The following is an 18131-nucleotide window of genomic DNA, read 5'->3' as shown; positions in this document are numbered from 1 at the left end:
ACAACAGGAAGAGAGTATGGAATAAAGGGAAGGGTGGGTCTTCCTAAGAATCCGCAAAGAAACAACTGGTTTCAGTGAATGCTGCCACTGTACCTACTACAGTCCTTACAAATCCCTACCCCACAAAGCCTTATATAGGTAACCTTCCAAAGTGCACCAAATGCACTTACCACCACCATGGACCTTGTCGGGAAATGCAGTGCGCCAACTGCAACAGAAAGGGACACACAGCCCGTTTCTGCAAGGACCTCGCAAAACCGATCACTCAAGTTCCCAGTGCGGGTGTAGGCCAGACTTGCTACGGTTGTGGCGAGGTGGGCCACTACAAGAGGAACTGCCCTAAGGCAGCAGGCACCGACGGTGTGGGACGAGTTTTGGCGATAGGCCACGACGAAGCTGTAGCTGACCCAATTGTAGTTGCTGGTACGTTCCTTCTCGATAATTCATATGCATGCATATTATTCGATAGTGGAGTGGAGAGAAGCTTCGTGAGTCAAAACTTTATTCATTCACTTAAACCTAAACCTAGAAAGTTAGAAAAATCATTCACTGTAGAGATGGCCAATGGAAAAACCGAAAACACTAAGTAAATATACATGGGCTGTACGTTAACTTTAGATGGCCATTCTTTTCCAATCAATCTCATGTCGGTCCAAATCAAAAGTTTCGACATCATAGTCGGCATGGATTGGTTGAGTCTTCTTCGCGCCGACATCATGTGCTTTGAGAAAGCAGTCCGTCTTAATCTCCCTAACAACGAAACATTAGTTATCTACGGCGACAAATCAAGTACAAACCTTCGCATCATTTCGTGCATCCAAGCTCGAAAGTGCTTGCAGAAGGATTGTCGAGCATTCCTAGCGCACATCGTTGATACAAGTCAAGAACTGAAGGACATCAAGAACATTTAAGTAGTACGCGACTTTCCCGATATCTTTCCAGAAGAACTACCAGGATTACCACCACAACGCCAAGTCGAATTCAGAATCGACTTAGTTCCAGGGGCTACCCCAGTAGCGAAGTCACCTTATCGTCTCGCACCAGCAGAGATGCAGGAACTTTCCAGTCAACTTAATGAACTCCTTCAAAAAGGATTCATAAGACCAAGTTTCTCACCTTGAGGAGAACCGGTCCTGTTTGTAAAGAAGAAAGACGGATCGTTCCGTATGTGCATCGACTACAGAGAGCTGAACAAACTTACTGTCAAGAACCGTTATCCTCTACCCCGTATTGACGACCTATTCGATCAACTTCAAAGAGCAAACTACTTCTCAAATATAGATCTACAATCCGGATATCACCAATTATGAGTTCTAGAAGGGGATATTCCAAAGACAGCTTTCTTAACTCGTTATGGACACTACAAATTTGTAGTGATGCCATTTGGATTAACCAATGCACCAGCAGTATTTATGGACCTAATGAATAGGGTATGCCGTCCTTACTTGGATTAGTTCGTCATCGTCTTTATCGATGATATACTTGTCTACTCCCGAAGTGAGGAAGAGCATAGTCAGCACCTACGAAAAGTCCTAGAAACACTGCGAACGGAGAAACTCTATGCGGAGTTCTCTAAATGCGAATTTTGGATTCGAAGAGTCGAATTTTTAGGCCACGTTGTTAGCGAGAAAGGGATACACGCGGACCCCTCCAAAATTAAGGCCATTGAGAACTGGTCGGCACCAAAGACACCTACAAAAATTCGTCAATTTCTAGGTCTCGCTAGCTACTATCGCAGATTCATAAAGAACTTCTCAAGCATTGCGAAACTTCTTACTACATTAACCCAGAAAGGCGTGGCCTTTGGCTGGGAAGCGAAACAATAGAAGGAATTCCAGACGCTAAAACAGGCCTTGTGCACCGCACTGATACTATCCCTCCCCGAAGGGATAGAAGACTTCGTAGTGTATTGCGATGCGTCAAATCAAGGACTTGGTTGTGCTCTTATGCAGGGAGGGAAGGTTATTACCTATGCCTCCCGACAACTTAAGACACACGAAGTGAACTATACGACACACGATCTTGAGTTAGGAGCAGTGGTATTTGCTCTGAAGATCTGGAGACACTACTTATACTAAACAAAGAGTACTATTTTCACCGATCACAAGAGCCTTCAACACATTTTCGATCAAAAGGAACTCAACATGCGGCAACGACGATGGGTTGAGTTACTAAATGAATACGAATGTGAAATTCGTTATCATCCTAGCAAGGCCAACGTGGTAGCTGACGCCCTCAGTCGAAAGGAATACACTGGTCGGAGGGTCAAATCTCTGACTATGACTATCCATTCTCACTTATCCACACAAATTAATGCGGCACAAATGGAAGCTTTGCAACCTGAAAATGTGGCGGGTGAATCCCTGCGAGGAATGGAAAAGAATCTAGAAGTTAAGGGTGGCGGAGCCTACTATCTCATGGACCGAATCTGGACCCCGAAACATGGTGGTTTCAGAAACGTAGTCATGACTGAAGCACACAACTCAAGATATTCCGTTCACCCCGGTTCAGATAAAATGTATCTGGATCTTAAGAAACTGTACTGGTGGCCTAACATGAAAGCAGAAATTGCTACCTTCGTAAGTAAATGCCTTACTTGCGCTAAGGTTAAGGTCGAGTATCAGAAACCGTCAGGATTACTACAACAAACGGAGATACCATAATGGAAATAGGAGCGGATTACTATGTACTTCATAACCAAGTTACCCAAGACAACGAGTGGACTCGATACCATATGGGTCATCGTCGACAGATTAACCAAATCCACACATTTCCTACCCAACAAGGAGACTGACAAAATGGAAAAGCTTACAAGAACTTACTTAAGGGATGTAGTGCAACTGCATGGTGTTCCGATATCCATTATCTCCGATAGAGATAGTAGATTCACTTCAAGATTCTGGCAGTCACTACAAAGTTCCCTGGGGACTAGGCTAGACATGAGTACAGCCTACCACCCACAAACAGACGGGCAAAGTGAGAGAACGATACAAATTTTAGAAGATATGCTAAGAGCCTGTGTGATTGACTTTGGAAAGGCATGGGATATCCATTTACCCCTTGTCAAATTTTCATACAACAATAGTTATCATACAAGCATAAAGGCTGGTCCGTTTGAAGCCCTCTATGGTCGAAAGTGCAGATCCTCTTTGTGCTGGACTGAAGTTGGCGATACCCAGTTAGCTAGAGGAAGAGTTCCTGAAAGCACTCTCACCAGTCCGGAAATCATACGAGAAACGACAGAGAAGATCGTTCAGATTCGTGAACGATTGAAAGCCTCTAGAGACCGACAGAAAAGCTACGCTGACCAAAGGAGGAAACCTTTGGAATTCCAGGTAGGAGACCACATTTTATTAAAGGTCTCACCGTGGAAGGGTTTAATACGCTTTGAAAAGCGTGGGAAACTAAATCCAAGATACATAGGGCCTTTCGAGATTCTTGCCAGAATCGGCCCTGTGACTTACAAGCTTAACCTACCGCGTGAACTTAGTAACATACATCCAACCTTCCACGTCTTGAACTTGAAAAAGTTTCTGTCCGATGAGACTCTTGTTATTCCACTCGACGAGATCGAGATCAAAGAGAGCCTCAACTTTGTGGAAGAACCGGTAGAAATCATGGACCGAGAGGTCAAGCAAACAAAACAAAGTCGCATACCCATCGTGAAGGTTCGTTGGAACGCCAAACGGGGACCTGAATTCACATGGGAACGCGAAGATCAGATGAAACAAAAGTACCCCCATCTCTTTCATGTTCACTAGTATCTTTATTACTTTAAATTTCAGGACAAAATTCCCTCTAACGGGGGGATGATGTGACAACCCGATATTTCAACTCTTTGTAATGGCCTAATAAGTCAAGTATTGTAACCACTTTTGAGTTAAAGAAATTAACTTTGATAATAAAATGTCCAAAAAGTTTCTATTTAACTGCCTACTATGTTTAATATCATTAAACCGGGATCGTACGTAAAAAGAATGCCCAAATCCGGCTTCGTATATTGAAGTTAAGATTTTTCCAAGTTCGGCTTAGCAGCAGACAGCTAAAAACTCGAATCGGAGATCAAGCGACTTTTGGCCGGAATGACCTAAACGAGAATCGAAGGTCTCGACAATGGTATTTCAGTGGTGAAAAGTCTGGCAAAAACCGACGTCAGATAAAGAAGTTATGAATTTTTAAATAAATTCCTTAATCACGTCATTTTATAAATAAATAATAAAAATAATTTCGGAATTTGCCAACGGAGTCTAAACGAAAGTTGTAGAGCGTATTCTCACCTACGCGTGGATATAAAGACCATCGAAAATGGAGTTCGTATGAAGAAGATATGATTTTTTGAAGTTTATTAAATAAATTATATATAAATTTAATTCAAAATCCGGTAATATCCGAAGGAGGAGTCAGCGTCCTCATCCGAGTTACGCGTCGCGTAACCTCGTACGCCCCGCGTACGCAAGGGCCTTGGTCTCGGTCCGTCCACGTCACCCCTATGCGAAGCTATCCCCTTTCCGTCCCATCCGAAGCCGAGGCAGTCGAGGACTCGGTCACGCATGACGTACGAGTACGCGCTGCGTACTAGCGTACGCCCCGCGTACCGAGGCGGTTCAGCCCTCTATAAATAGAAATGCGAGGGTTCCCGGAAATTTTGCTCATTCTCTCTCTATTTTCTTACGTTTTGCCTCGTTTTCCGTACCCGCACTACCCTGAAGCTCTGGTCTTTTTGCTCAAGTCCCGAGGGTCGATTTTACTCCCAAGATTCCCGAGAATCCCGAGAAAAATCCGTTTCCCGAGACAAAACTCTGCTCGGTTTTCCATCTTGCTATCTTCAAACTTTCAAGTGAGTTCATACCCCTTAATTAACCCTTTTTAAATATTATAAATGCGATTATATGCTTTCTAAGGGGGGGAATTACAAGTAAAACACACGACTACTATCGGGTGTTATATATAAAGATTTTTATACACTTTTATTAAGTAGAATCACATGTGATTTATAAACTTTATAGGGAACTCTCGTATACAAAATATATTACAATAGAATCCTATCTTTAAAAATATAAATTGTTGTAATGCACATTTTCTTAGATTATATGTATACTTGCCTACCTTAGGCTCTGCAAAAATCTATACAGTTATAACATGTGATTCCTTTTCTAGGCATTTTTCTAAACAAACAAGTCACACTTTTAGAAAACTATAATAGGTATAGTTTTTCGAGGATATTGCTAACTTTTACAAACTAGAAACATGATTTTTAAGAAGTCACTTTCATATGCAAGAACAAATGAACATTTTAACACGTAAATTTGTTTTCATACCACGGTTTTGTGAGACATTAACTTCACGTACGTTCGAGTACACATTTCAAGTCCTGTATTATATACCAGAATCCCTTGGAGGGGGAGCATGGTGTTTGTGTATAGATCTATACGGGCTTGACAACCCGCGCCCTGACTGTTAGCTACAGTCCACCATTTGCGGTGACAAACGTCATAACATTCCAATGCTTGAAGAACATTGTGTATAGGCATTCCGAGTCAATAGTATGGTTATAAAACTCACATGGGGTATTCAAAATGCATTGATTTACAAGGTTTTCTAACACATTGGTTATTTTACACTTACATACATTTTAGAAACAAACATTGGTCTTGACAGAAGGCTACTTTTATACTAGTAGAAAATATAGGGTTTTCTAAACACAACACAACCAAGGAAAAAACATTTCATTTCATACAAACATTGTCATTTAAATACTTATGAAACTCACCAGCTTAAATGCTGATCTACTCTTTCAAAATTACTTGTATGTCCCAGGGAATCAGTAATTTCAGGTATCATTATGCTTTTGATGAAGGGATGTTGCGGCGCCAGATTAATCTCATATTTTGACATCATATTGTAATTGGTTTTGAACATGTAACTTTTTGACAAATGTAAACTTTCAATTATATATATGCTTGTTGTATTGCTTTCTTTACTATGTATTCAATTATTACGTTACCACATGAAGTCATCCGCCCCCGAACGTTTCCGCCGTTCAGGTTTGGGGGTGTGACAAAACTCCATTATGATACCCTTAATGACCTTAAACTCACTCATGCCTTTTAGTTTTGGACCTAGAAGAATCCCACGAACAAGATTCAGTCTTTAAAACACCCTAGAGCCCCTCACCATGATTTTATGGCCGTAAACTCGAAGTTTAGAGTTTACTCTTGGAGAGTAAACTCCATTCCTAAGCCATTTGAGCCCTTAGTTGTTACCCGGGACACCCCAAACACTTAACCAAGGTGTTTTCTGCTCTTTAGGGTGTGTATACTTGTTTAATAGGTATTATATGTACTAATTGTATGTAAACATATGTTATCATATGTTTAATAGGTCACTAAGTGTGTCCAAGTCTTTACTTGACACCGAGCACCCAACCGACGCCTTCGTCGGATCCACTTACACCAGGTGAGTTCATACCCCTGAATGAACCTTTTAAATGTTTTTATACGTTTTATAGGGGGGGGAATACAAGTTAAACATGCCAGTTATCATATCAATCACATGCGATTGATAACCCGCATGCACGAGATTTTACCACACTGTACAATGTTTTACCGAGTAGGATACTATAATGGTTTTCAAAAAGGTTTTCAATTGTTTCAAAGCTCTTACTTATACTGTTGTATCTAAATCATTTCAAACTGGTTTATAAAGGTTCCAAATATTTCTACAGGTGTTCAAACTTATTTTACCAAAGAATACCAAAATGTGATTTTCCTGAGTATAAAGGTTTTCCAAGGTTTTCATCAAATTTCTCTTTTACGACGTATACTTTTACTTGTTTGTTACTGCTGCTTCGCTTTTACTTATTCAAAACTCCTACTTGATAATGCATCTCCTTTGTGATACACTTATACCGGTTATTGTCTCTATATCGCTTATACTTGTAGCCAGTTATACTTGATAGACGCTTTTACTTCACCAGTTGTCGTTCCCACTTCGTGATACACTTATACTAAGTACGCTTATACTTCATGATTGGATTATCCCACACTGTTCGCTTATACTTCATGACTCGGATATTCCACTGTACGCTTATACTTCACGACCCAGATCTTCCACTGTACGCTTATACTTCACAAGTCGGTTATTCCACACTGTACACTTATACTTCACGATATGATTCCACTTGATACACACTCAAGCATAGTTAGATGTATGTCTGTGCTTGTTTAGATGCATAGAAATAATGTTTGAAGGACTTAGGAAGGCTTGTCCGCCCTATTTCCTTTTCTTTTTTGAGATGTGGTCTGGTGGGATCGGATGTCCATCCGAAGGTCATTTGATTCATTAGTTATATACTATGTACACAAGCATAGACATATGGGTTTACTTCAGTCAGTTCAGTTATGACTCTTTACCTCTAGTTCAGCACTTACATTACAAACCCACTATTTGGAAGTCTCTACCCACTATTTGGGATGCATCTTCAGGACACGGCCTTCCCCGTCGTCTAGTTGGTAACCAGAGTCTCTTGTAGGGAGAGCGGACATTGTGTGTATAGATCTATACGGGATTGACACCCCCGCACCCTGACTGCTAGCTACAGTCCACGGCCTACCAAGCCAAGGGGTGACAAATGTCACATTCTCTAGACGCTTGTAGGGCGTCTGGTACTCTAGTATCGGTTAGTATGGTTACGAGTATCCCAGGTTGCCTTATAATTCGTGGTCTTAAGGTAACGGTATTTCACCGGCAATTTACACTGTATGCTGGTAACTCAGTTTCAGAGTCACACTGTTTTGACCTTGCAAGATGTATCTTTCATTTGATAATGTCTGCGGTCTGTATTCACTGTTTGACCTTGCAAGATGTATCTTTCATTTGATACTGTCTGCGGTATGTGTTCTCTGTTTTGACCTTGCAAGATGTAACTTTCATTTGATACTGTCTGCGGTCTGTATTCACTGTTTTAGACCGTACCAGCTGTACCTTTCATTTGGTACCTTCTGGGGTCTGTTTCTCCATTTGGTAGATGGAACCAGGCGTGTCGTTCGCTCGATACTCTCCTAGAGTCTACGATTCCTTTGCCTTAGTTAGCAGTCCTCACTGCTGAGGCATGTGTTATTTCCCTGATTTCTCTTGCTTTCTTTAATAATCAAATTCAGTATTTTGATAATGATAGCGGTTAAGGGAAACTACTTTTTACCACATAACTCCGTCCAGCCTTGGTAGAAAGCTGTTGTTATTAAAGAAAATATAGGATTTTCTGGAAAGAACTCTAATACACTGTAAACTCTTAAACTACTACTTTTATTAAAGTTATTTGAATAAAAATGTCACTAAATGCTTATGAACTCACCAGCATTTGTAAAAATGTTGATACTTGCTTTTCAAATAACTTGGATTCTCAGGTTAGCATTAGAGAGGTACATCCTAGGAGCTGTTGATGAAGATAGCTTAGTACCACGCCGTAATTATTCTATTACTTGTATTACTTTGTTGTATTGTAATGTAAATCATGTAAAACTATTACTATTAATGCAATGATTTGTTGTACTTTGATTACTATAATGCATGTGTTGTGATACTTGACATGACGTCATCCACCCCAGAACGTTTTCGTCGTTCCGGTTGTGGGGTGTGACACATTTAAACACATAAGTTACATAAAAATGAAGAGTCTTGATATTTGCATATTTATCCTTATATTAAGTATAGATTTTTATCACTTATTAGCTAATTTATTGCATACCATGGACAAAAGATACTTACAAGTGTTTGAATTATGTTTTTAGTCCAAAAGCGAAGCTCGGAAGCAAAAGGAAGCAGGAGAAGCGGTTGGGAGCTCGGGAGTTGAACAAAGAAGAAAAATGATAAAAATACAAGGTACTCAGCGAGTAGGGTCGACTACTCGGCGAGTCGCATCGAAGAATCAAGAACATAAGGACTCTCTGACTTACTGTGCACGAGAATTAAGTGATAGACTCGACGATTCAGTCATGGACTCGGCGAGTCGGTGCGAATCTATAAAAACGACTTTTCAGATCAACACAATCAATTCTGGAACCCTTGGGGAGGAGCAAGTTGCGAATTAGAGTCAGGAGAGATCTAGAGAACGAAGATACAACCCTAAACCCAATTCCGAAGGAGATTTGAGGCAAATTTACATCATTCTTACTTTAATGTATTGTTCTTCATCATGTTTAGACTTTTAGATTTCGTTTTTGTGCTGTCAATTACCTCAATCATGAGCTAAAACCTTTTAACTTCTATTTGGGGAGACAATATTGAGACTATGGTTTGATCTCTGGTAGGATTGATTTAATATTGGTGAGTTTGTTAATTCTAGCTTGTTAAAGAACCTTATGTGTGAATGATAACTATTTTTCTGTTAATAGGAAGATAATTAAGATGCATGAACATCTCTTAATTGTTACCTCATATAATTTATGTGACCACTTTATTATATGACTAGGATTAGCGACTGTGAAACTAGAATTAATAGAAAAATAGGTAAATTCATGTGTGAGCTTGTGTGATGACCATCAACAAGAGGTTAATTAAAGGACCAAATTAGTTAACCATTACAAGTCTAAATTAACCCAAATAAATAACCTAGTGAATTGAATTAAATTAGACACCTGGCCACTGTTTGAGTTAGTTTGTTCTCTAAGGATTAGTGCAGCGTATGTGAATCTAAACACTTGAATTGGTAGCCAATAGAAGAATTAATCCATTGCACTATTGCCATAATATCAACCATATGATCAATTGAGTTAAACTAAACAGAAGTTCCCTTCGTAATAGAATCTTTGCTTATCTAGTTTTTAGTTAATTAGTTTAAGTATTGGTTGGTAAGTTTCTAGTCTTGTAAAACTAGAGAAAACCTCTTTTTATTACTTAATTTTAGATAAAATTAGTTTTTAATTTTAATTCTCCGTTCCCTGTGTTCGATACCCTACTTATTTAGCTTTACCACAATTGATTGGTCCACTGCCTTTGTGTGTTTATTTTATAATTAAAAGTAGGATTCAAACTAGTTGCGTTTACACACATCAAGTTTTTGGCGCCGTTGTCGGGGAACGATTCTAAATTAGCACTAACTTCTATTTTTATCGATCCTTTGTGTGAGATTTATCTTACACAAAGTTAATTCTTAGGTAATTTAGTAAGTAGGTTAGGTTTTAGTATTTATTGGTTTTTAATCGTTTTATTTTAAATCTGTCAAACTTTTCTGTTTTTGCCTTGAACTCACCGAGTGCACTCGAAGCAACTCGGCGAGTCCATCGTTGTTCACAGTTTTAGTTTTTATTTTATTTTTGTTCTTTTTACGCGTTTTTCTCTTGTTTTATTTGCGGTTGTTTTATGACCCGAGGATCTGAGACACCTTTGGTCCCTCCACTAGAAGACCCGAATTCCGCCGTAAGGAAGAACAAAGGAAAATCCGTTGGAGAATCTATTTCTTCCAAGAACTCACCGTTGAAGAATCTAATGTCCGTTTTCAACAAGAAGAAGAGCAGCAAATCAGGAGCTTCCAGCGCCTCTATAGCAATAGAAGACCCGATCAAAGAGGACACCGAGTACGAAACCGAAGGAGAAGAAGACCCCACTTTCGGGAACGAATCCGACTTCGACGACGAATTAGCCATTATCATGGCTAACATCGATGAAGTCCCCATAGGGGAATGGAAGAAGAGGATGTGTGTAACACTCGTGTTTCTAGCCTAGGCATTTATATTGAGTTGATAGTCTAGGTTAACCTTTGTAACTCATTTTGAAGAAATGAAAAGGAGTTATGTGAATATTATATGAATTATGTGTTTTATGCTTAATTATTAGGGCTTAATTAATTAAGATTAAAAATAAGCGTCAAAATTCAAGTGTGAGATAAGCCTGATATCTTTACATAAAGTTGTAGTGGTCAAAACAAGGATTTCGGGGATATAAAGAATACCAAAATCTGAGTTATAACGAAGAAGTTATGACCTGTCGAAGTTTCGCGACAAAACCGGCACGGTGCTGAATGTCGTAAAAAGTGAGTTTTTGATAAACTACTTTTTAGCCTTAGTAATCTAAACGAAAGTCGTAGTATTCGTTAAACCAAGAAGTTCGATAAAAAGAACGCCCAAATCTGACTTCGTATGAGGAAGTTATGATTTTTCGAAGTTTCAGCATAGCAGTAGACAACTAAAAACTCGAATTTTAGATCGAGCGGTTTTTAGCCAACACAACCTAAACGAGAATTGAAGGTCTCGTCATTAGGAGCACAACGGTAAAAAGTCTGACGAAAATGGACGTCGGATGAAGAAGTTATGATTTTTTAACGGATTTCCTGCCCCGGTCTGTTAAAAATAATAATATAAAATTTAAAGTCAAAATTATCCGACGAAGTCTAAACGGAAGTTGTAGATCGTAATTTTAGCTATGCGTGCATATAAAGAACGTCAAAAACGGAGCTCGTATGCGAAAGTTATGGATTTTAGAAGTTTTGGCACGAAAACCGAGAAATTTCGCATAGTCACAATTGCCACGTCACCCTCGCTTAGAAAGTGACACGTGTCCTGCTCAGTCACCTGGCTGCTGATTCATTAGGCTGCTGAGTCACCGAGGCTGCTGAGTCATGCGAGCCACGTGTCCTCTTCTGATTCGACCGAGGAGGAGGCCCAATCCGAAGCAGCCAGCTCCTTGCCGAAGCTTCGCCCAGCTGTCGCGTGTGTCCGAGCCTCGCATAGCCTAGCTCCGAGCCTCGCAGGTGCGCCAGCAAGCCGCGGTCCACTTAGAAGCCGACAGCGAGCCCTCGCATGTGCGAGCCATGTGCGAGCCATGCGATCCATGTGCGAGACCCCCTCTGCGAAGCCTCTTAGCCGTCGGATCAGGAGACTTCTCAGCCGTTGGATCAAACTTCGGCCCCTATATATAGAAGGGTACCTGCGAGGGTTTCCGGTTACTTTTGGAATTTAGCCATTTTTAGCCCCTCTCTCCATATTTTCTTCATCTTAACATCCCGCAAAGCCCCGGTATCAATTGTAAAGCCCGGAATACCCCACGAAGTGCCCGAGAAGCCCGGAAAATTTATCTTTTCGGTTTCGAAGCCCGACTTTTGCAGAGCCCGGTTTCTCAATAAAACTCCCGGTTTTATTAGAAACGATCGTTTTAGGAAACGAATTGCTGCCCGATTTTCACCAAAATATGTGAGTGTGTAGTTACTTTCAATTTACACATAGATATGAAGTATTTACCTTGAAATACGTGTTATGTGTAAATATGCTAATTGTTTATTCGAGGTGACTGTTGAATTGATGTTTTATACAAGTTTTAAACTGTATATGCTTTTTATCTACAAAATATGTTGGGTAGAACATGGGTAGATGAAATAGTTGATGTGTGTTAAAATGGTGAGAGGCCTCGATGTCGATGTTGTTGTTGTTGTTATTGTTGTAGTCATCTAGCGAAGTATAGATGACGACCACGGACTTTCTAGATAGTTCAGTGGAACACTAGCAGGTTCGCAACTTGTAGGTGTTGATGAATTAAATGTTCATTGGCGTACTTCATCCCCCTCATGGTTGCCTTAAGGACATGTATGGCTGAGGAAACCCCTTAGCAATAGTGTCCATCCCGATGATAATCCTTAGGCTAGGTCCCTTGTGATAGGTGTTTAGGGACGTAAAGTGAGGACAACGGGAATGGGTAATCAGGGTTATTGTTGATTGGTGAACTTAATAAGTATATTATTATTGTTGGTTGAAAACCCTATATGCTCACCAGGCTCCCAAGCCTGACCCACTCAGTTTTATGATTACAGGTAGTGGACCCCGAGCATAGTCGGAGGACGACGAGAGATTTTTGGATTATAGGCCAGTAGTTGTAAATAACTGTTGAAAGGCTTATAATGTCTTGTTTATGCTTTTGATCTGTATCGGAATACGACATCCCAAGGTTTTGATATATATATATGGAAAATATATACCTTCTTAATGAAGGATTTTGATAAACTTTTATCATATATTGTTTGGGGACCAATTCCACAATATCTTATAAAAAGATTTCTCTGATTTTATTTTAAAAAGCATAAATTAAATCGGTCTTTTCTGGCCGAGAAATATGGGGATGTCACAGTTGGTATCAGTGCATTAGTTTAAGCGAACTAAGAAATTGTAGAATTTCTAGACTTGAACTTAGAATGCTAAGTGATGATTGTGAGATGTGTGTCTACCATATTTTGGACACGAGCACTAGTTTATTTTAGGGAAGATGCCTAAAATGCCCTTATGTGCTAAATGCTATGTGTTTGCCATGTGTGCCATTATTTGTTCGGATCTAAGGTCTGTTGCTGACCGGATCTGGAAACCTTATGTGTGTAGGATTCTAAGTGTATGAATACGAGATTAGAACTAACATGTAAACGTTTCGGAGTGAAAAGGGAATTGACATGTCTAACAAGGATAAAGACCTAAATTTCACCTTATTCGGTATATAGATTGTAATGGCAAGAACTCGGAGTGGAGCTGGAAATGCAAACAGAAACCAACAACCTCAACCTCCAGTGGTGGAACAGGTGCCTATAGTAGGAGCTGCACCCGAACCCATCACTATGGCTGGAGTACGAACTATGATTCAGGCCATGTTGGCTGAACAGAGGGAGGAATTGAGGCAAATGTTGCTGAACGACAGGGATGAAACTTCAGTTCCTGTTGAACAACATGAACTAAATGACGATCGATCTGAAGAAGGGAACAATAGCAGATCGGTGGGTCATAGTGAACCGCTTGTGGTTGGGAGGAATAACCACGAGGGTAGAGTGGAGAGAAATGGGTGCAAGTATAAGGACTTTATGACTTGCAAGCCATCAACCTTCAATGGAAAAGAAGATCCTATCTGAGTAATGGACTGGATCTCGGAAATGGAGTTGGCTTTCATGACTTGTGATTGCCAAGGCAAGTTACAAACTACGTTTGCAGTACGTCAGTTCAGGGGTAGTGCTGCTCGTTGGTGGAGCACTTTGGGGAAAACCGTAAGCCCTAATGAGCCATTGCAATTAACTTGGGCAGAATTCTTAGTGCACTTCAAGCGCAAGTACTGCTCGGCCCAAAACCTACTTGAGTTAGAAAACTAATTTCTAACGTTGCAGAAGGGGAGTATGACTGTTGACGAATATACAAATAACTTCACAGACAAAATGGAGTTTGCTTTGCGTATTGTCCCAGATGAGTTGGCAAAAATAGACAGGTACGCAAAGGGAATTCCATGGGAGTATGCGGTGCCAGTACGTCAGGCACTTACTTTAGAGGTAGCTATCTGGCCTGCCAAGTCTGTTGAAGATATGATAAAAGGGAGAGCCGCCAGCAAGGTTGAAGTTGGCGAAAAGAGAAAGTTTGAAGGAACTTCAGGTTCCAATAAAAAGAACAAATTCTCAAAGACTGGTTCGAGAAAGTTTGGAGGAGGAAGCGAAGCCAAGTGGTGTGACAAGTGTAGGAAGAAACATGCTGGGAAGTGCAGCGTGGAAGTCACTTGTTACAAATGTGGAAAGCCAGAGCATTATGCCAATGAATGCACCTTCAATAAGAACGTATGTTTTGGGTGCAATGAAGAAGGGCATATTTTGAGGGACTGCCCGAAGAAGAAGGACGCAGCAAAACCCAATCTACCACCAAAGCCGAAGGCGAGAGCCTTCCAGATGACGCTCGAAGCTGCGAAAGAAGAAGCCGATGTCGCTTCAGGTACCTTTCTCGTAAACGAATTGCCTGCCCAAATTTTGTTTGATTCTGGAGCCAATTACTCCTTTATATCGCATGAATTTGGTAGAAAGCTAGCTTTGCGTGTAGATATGCTAGTTAATGCTATAATAGTCGAGATTGCTAGTGGCAAGTTTGTACTTGTTAGCCATCGTATGAAAAACATCCTCATTGACTTGGATGGGAATAAGTTCCAAGAGGAATTATTGCCTATCGAGTTAAATGGATTCGACATAGTTTTAGGAATGGATTGGCTTAGCGCCAACGACGCAGAAATACTATGTAGAAAGAAGATAGTAAAAGTAAACCCACCAGGGAGAGAGTCGTTTATGGTGTACGGAGACAAACGCAGAGTAAACTCTGGAATCATTTCCCTAATGAAAGCCAGAAAGTGTTTGGCCAAAGGATGTACATCATATCTAGCGTTCGTGATCGATGACAAGATGGAAAAGAAGGAGGTGCAGAATATTCCGGTGGTGTGTGATTATCCGGAAGTCTTTCCCGAAGATCTTCCCGGATTGCCCCCTGATCGACAAGTAGAATTTCGTATCGACTTGTTACAAGGAACGACGCCGATAGCGAAAGCATCTTATCGATTAGCGCCAACCGAAATGAAAGAACTTATGACACAACTTCAGGAGTTATTGGACAAAGGTTTCATTCGACCTAGTTCATCACCCTGGGGAGCCCCTGTGTTATTTGTAAAGAAGAAAGACGGAAGCATGAGAATGTGCATCGATTACAGAGAGCTGAACAAAGAGACGATAAAGAACAAGTACCCGTTACCAAGGATCGATGACTTGTTCGACCAGTTGCAGGGTTCGAGCTATTTCTCGAAGATCGATCTTAGGTCGGGATACCATCAACTAAAGGTGAGAGAGCAGGACATCAAAAAGACTGCTTTTAGAACGAGATATGGACACTATGAATTTTTGGTTATGTCGTTCGGACTAACCAATGCCCCAGCAGCTTTCATGGATTTGATGAATAGGGTTTGTAAACCATTCTTAGATAAATCCGTGATAGTATTCATAGATGATATCTTGATTTATTCGAAAAGCAAGCAGGAGCATGAAAAGCATCTGCGTGAAGTGCTAGAAGTCCTGAAAAAGGAGAAGTTGTATGCAAAGTTCTCCAAGTGTGAGTTTTGGATTAAAGAAGTCCAATTTTTAGGTCATGTGGTTAACCAAGAAGGGATAATGGTCGACCCAGCAAAGATTGAAGCTGTAATTAAGTGGGAACATCCAAAAAGTCCTACGGAGATTCGAAGCTTTTTAGGATTAGCTGGATATTACCGAAGGTTTATCCAAGGCTTTTCTTCGATTACTACTCCATTAACAGCTTCGTCCGCTTGACCTCTCGGTCGAGGGTCACTACGGTTCTAATACGAAGGCGAGGATCTCGACGATTGGACTTGCAAGAGTCCTAACGGAAAGGTATGGTTTCACGATCGAGATGCGAAGAGTAGAAAGTACATTACTGAGTTCGCGGAGTAGGTCTAGTTTGTGTGAGGCACAAGACCGATTCTGATAAGAATCTCGGAGGTCCTGTCTAACTTGGATTTAGCTTTCCACGCTTTACGAAGCGTATTAAGCCATTTCCAGAGTGGGTTATCCTAAAGAACTTGGTCACTCACTTGGAATTTCAAAGGTTCCTTTTCTTGCGTAACTTCCAAGTCAAAGGCCACCCCTTGCTGGGTCAAAGTCGTACGAGTTTCTGTAGCTTGCGAGGAGTTCTGAATGAACTAAGGCGGTAGGTCGGTAAGACCTAGAATCTGGCGAAAAACTGTCGGCGTCTCTGGTGTCGATAAATGCTCAGCGGTTTTGACAAATTGAAAGAGTACTCAAAATTTCTCACATTACTAACAGTGTGTCCTAGAAATTTGACTCTTCAATTTCAAAACTCGTTCCTAGAGAACTTTGCTAAAAGTTCCTCTGTAGGAATGTTACCATGGGCTTTCTTCTTACTACGAGGGTAGATAAGTAAGTCATTACATGGAGAAATGATGACTGATCCCAGTAAGAAAGACGTAACTCTATTTATTTAGCTCATGAAAACTATGGGCGTATTGGTCCTATCCGAAAGGTATCACTACGAACTCGAAGTGTCTGCATCGAGTTCAGGAGATAGTCTTCCGGACATCCTCCCCTAACACTTGAACTGGTGATATTCGGTTTCCAGATCCATTCCTGGAAGTAGTTTCTTTCCTTGCGTTTGCTCAACCATTTTGTCTATGCGAGGCAGAGATAATGATTTCTATGAAAATCTTGACAGAGTCCTCGATATCTGAGGCACATATGTTGCAATCCGTCGATCTCCGCGAGAATATGACCGGGGTTCTCTAGGGTGAGAAGCCTAGTCTTCTAATTCTCTTTCTGTGTAGTTCGTCAAGTGGTTTGTACTGTTCTGGTATCTCCGAGGGTGTTTAAACTATAGGGCGATCTGTTTTCGGGAGTCGTACTGGGTTCTAAGTTTGTTCACATGACGATGTGATTACTCGTATACTTAGGCAGTTCTCCGTCCTGAAGTCCATTTTATAATTTATACAGGGCTTCACGATCACAATCTCGTGTATACGAGTCGTATATAATTAAGATTGAAAAGGTAGTCGAATAACTGATTCTTCCTTACCCTCACATCCCATCTGGGAAAAGAAGTTAAAGTGGAATCATCAATTCTAAACCTGTAGAACCTTGATTATATATCACTCTTATGCATACATTTCTCAGTGATAGATCAATGGTATAAATCCTTGGATTGAACTTGACGTACTGCACGAGTGGTACTTCGGGGATTTCTTCGGAAAGAAAATAACTGAGTGGTACTCCTGGCATGAGTACTACGGTGTTCTGATATGACGGCTTCGCTGGAAAAATGATCTAGAAGAAAGAGATGTACGTAAAAAGCTGTTTTCGTGAGGATCAAATTTAATCGAGTCGTATGATAATGTCGGAATCATACTGAAATTTAAAGACATTAGATTTGAACATAAGACGTTCACAGACAAAACACAACCATGCAACCATGAATAGAGTTTCAGTACTTTAGATTTACCACAAGACTATTGCTGCGAATAAGATATACTACAAAAGACAAGTATACACAGCACGAGAATTCCTATACAAACAGGATCTCGCAAAAGGTAAGACTCTAGTTGCACTAGTTCTCGATAGTTTATAAGTCTGTTACAATGAAACACCCAAATTACATTTAACGTGGTTCCGGAGTAGGCTCTCCTGTAGCTGTGATCCTGAGAATTTAGATTGTTCATGTAAAGAGTACGACGATGTTCTTGAAAGTTTGACCTACATCCCTATGATGCAGTCCTACTACAGAATGAAAGTATGTTCGTGAAGGTTTGACCTACATCCCTATGATGCAGTCCTAGTAATGAGTAGAGGT

The sequence above is a fragment of the Lactuca sativa genome, chromosome 7, assembly GCF_002870075.4.
Source record: "Lactuca sativa cultivar Salinas chromosome 7, Lsat_Salinas_v11, whole genome shotgun sequence".
NCBI classification, from domain to species: domain Eukaryota; kingdom Viridiplantae; phylum Streptophyta; class Magnoliopsida; order Asterales; family Asteraceae; genus Lactuca; species Lactuca sativa.
This window is presented reverse-complemented; position numbering follows the sequence as displayed.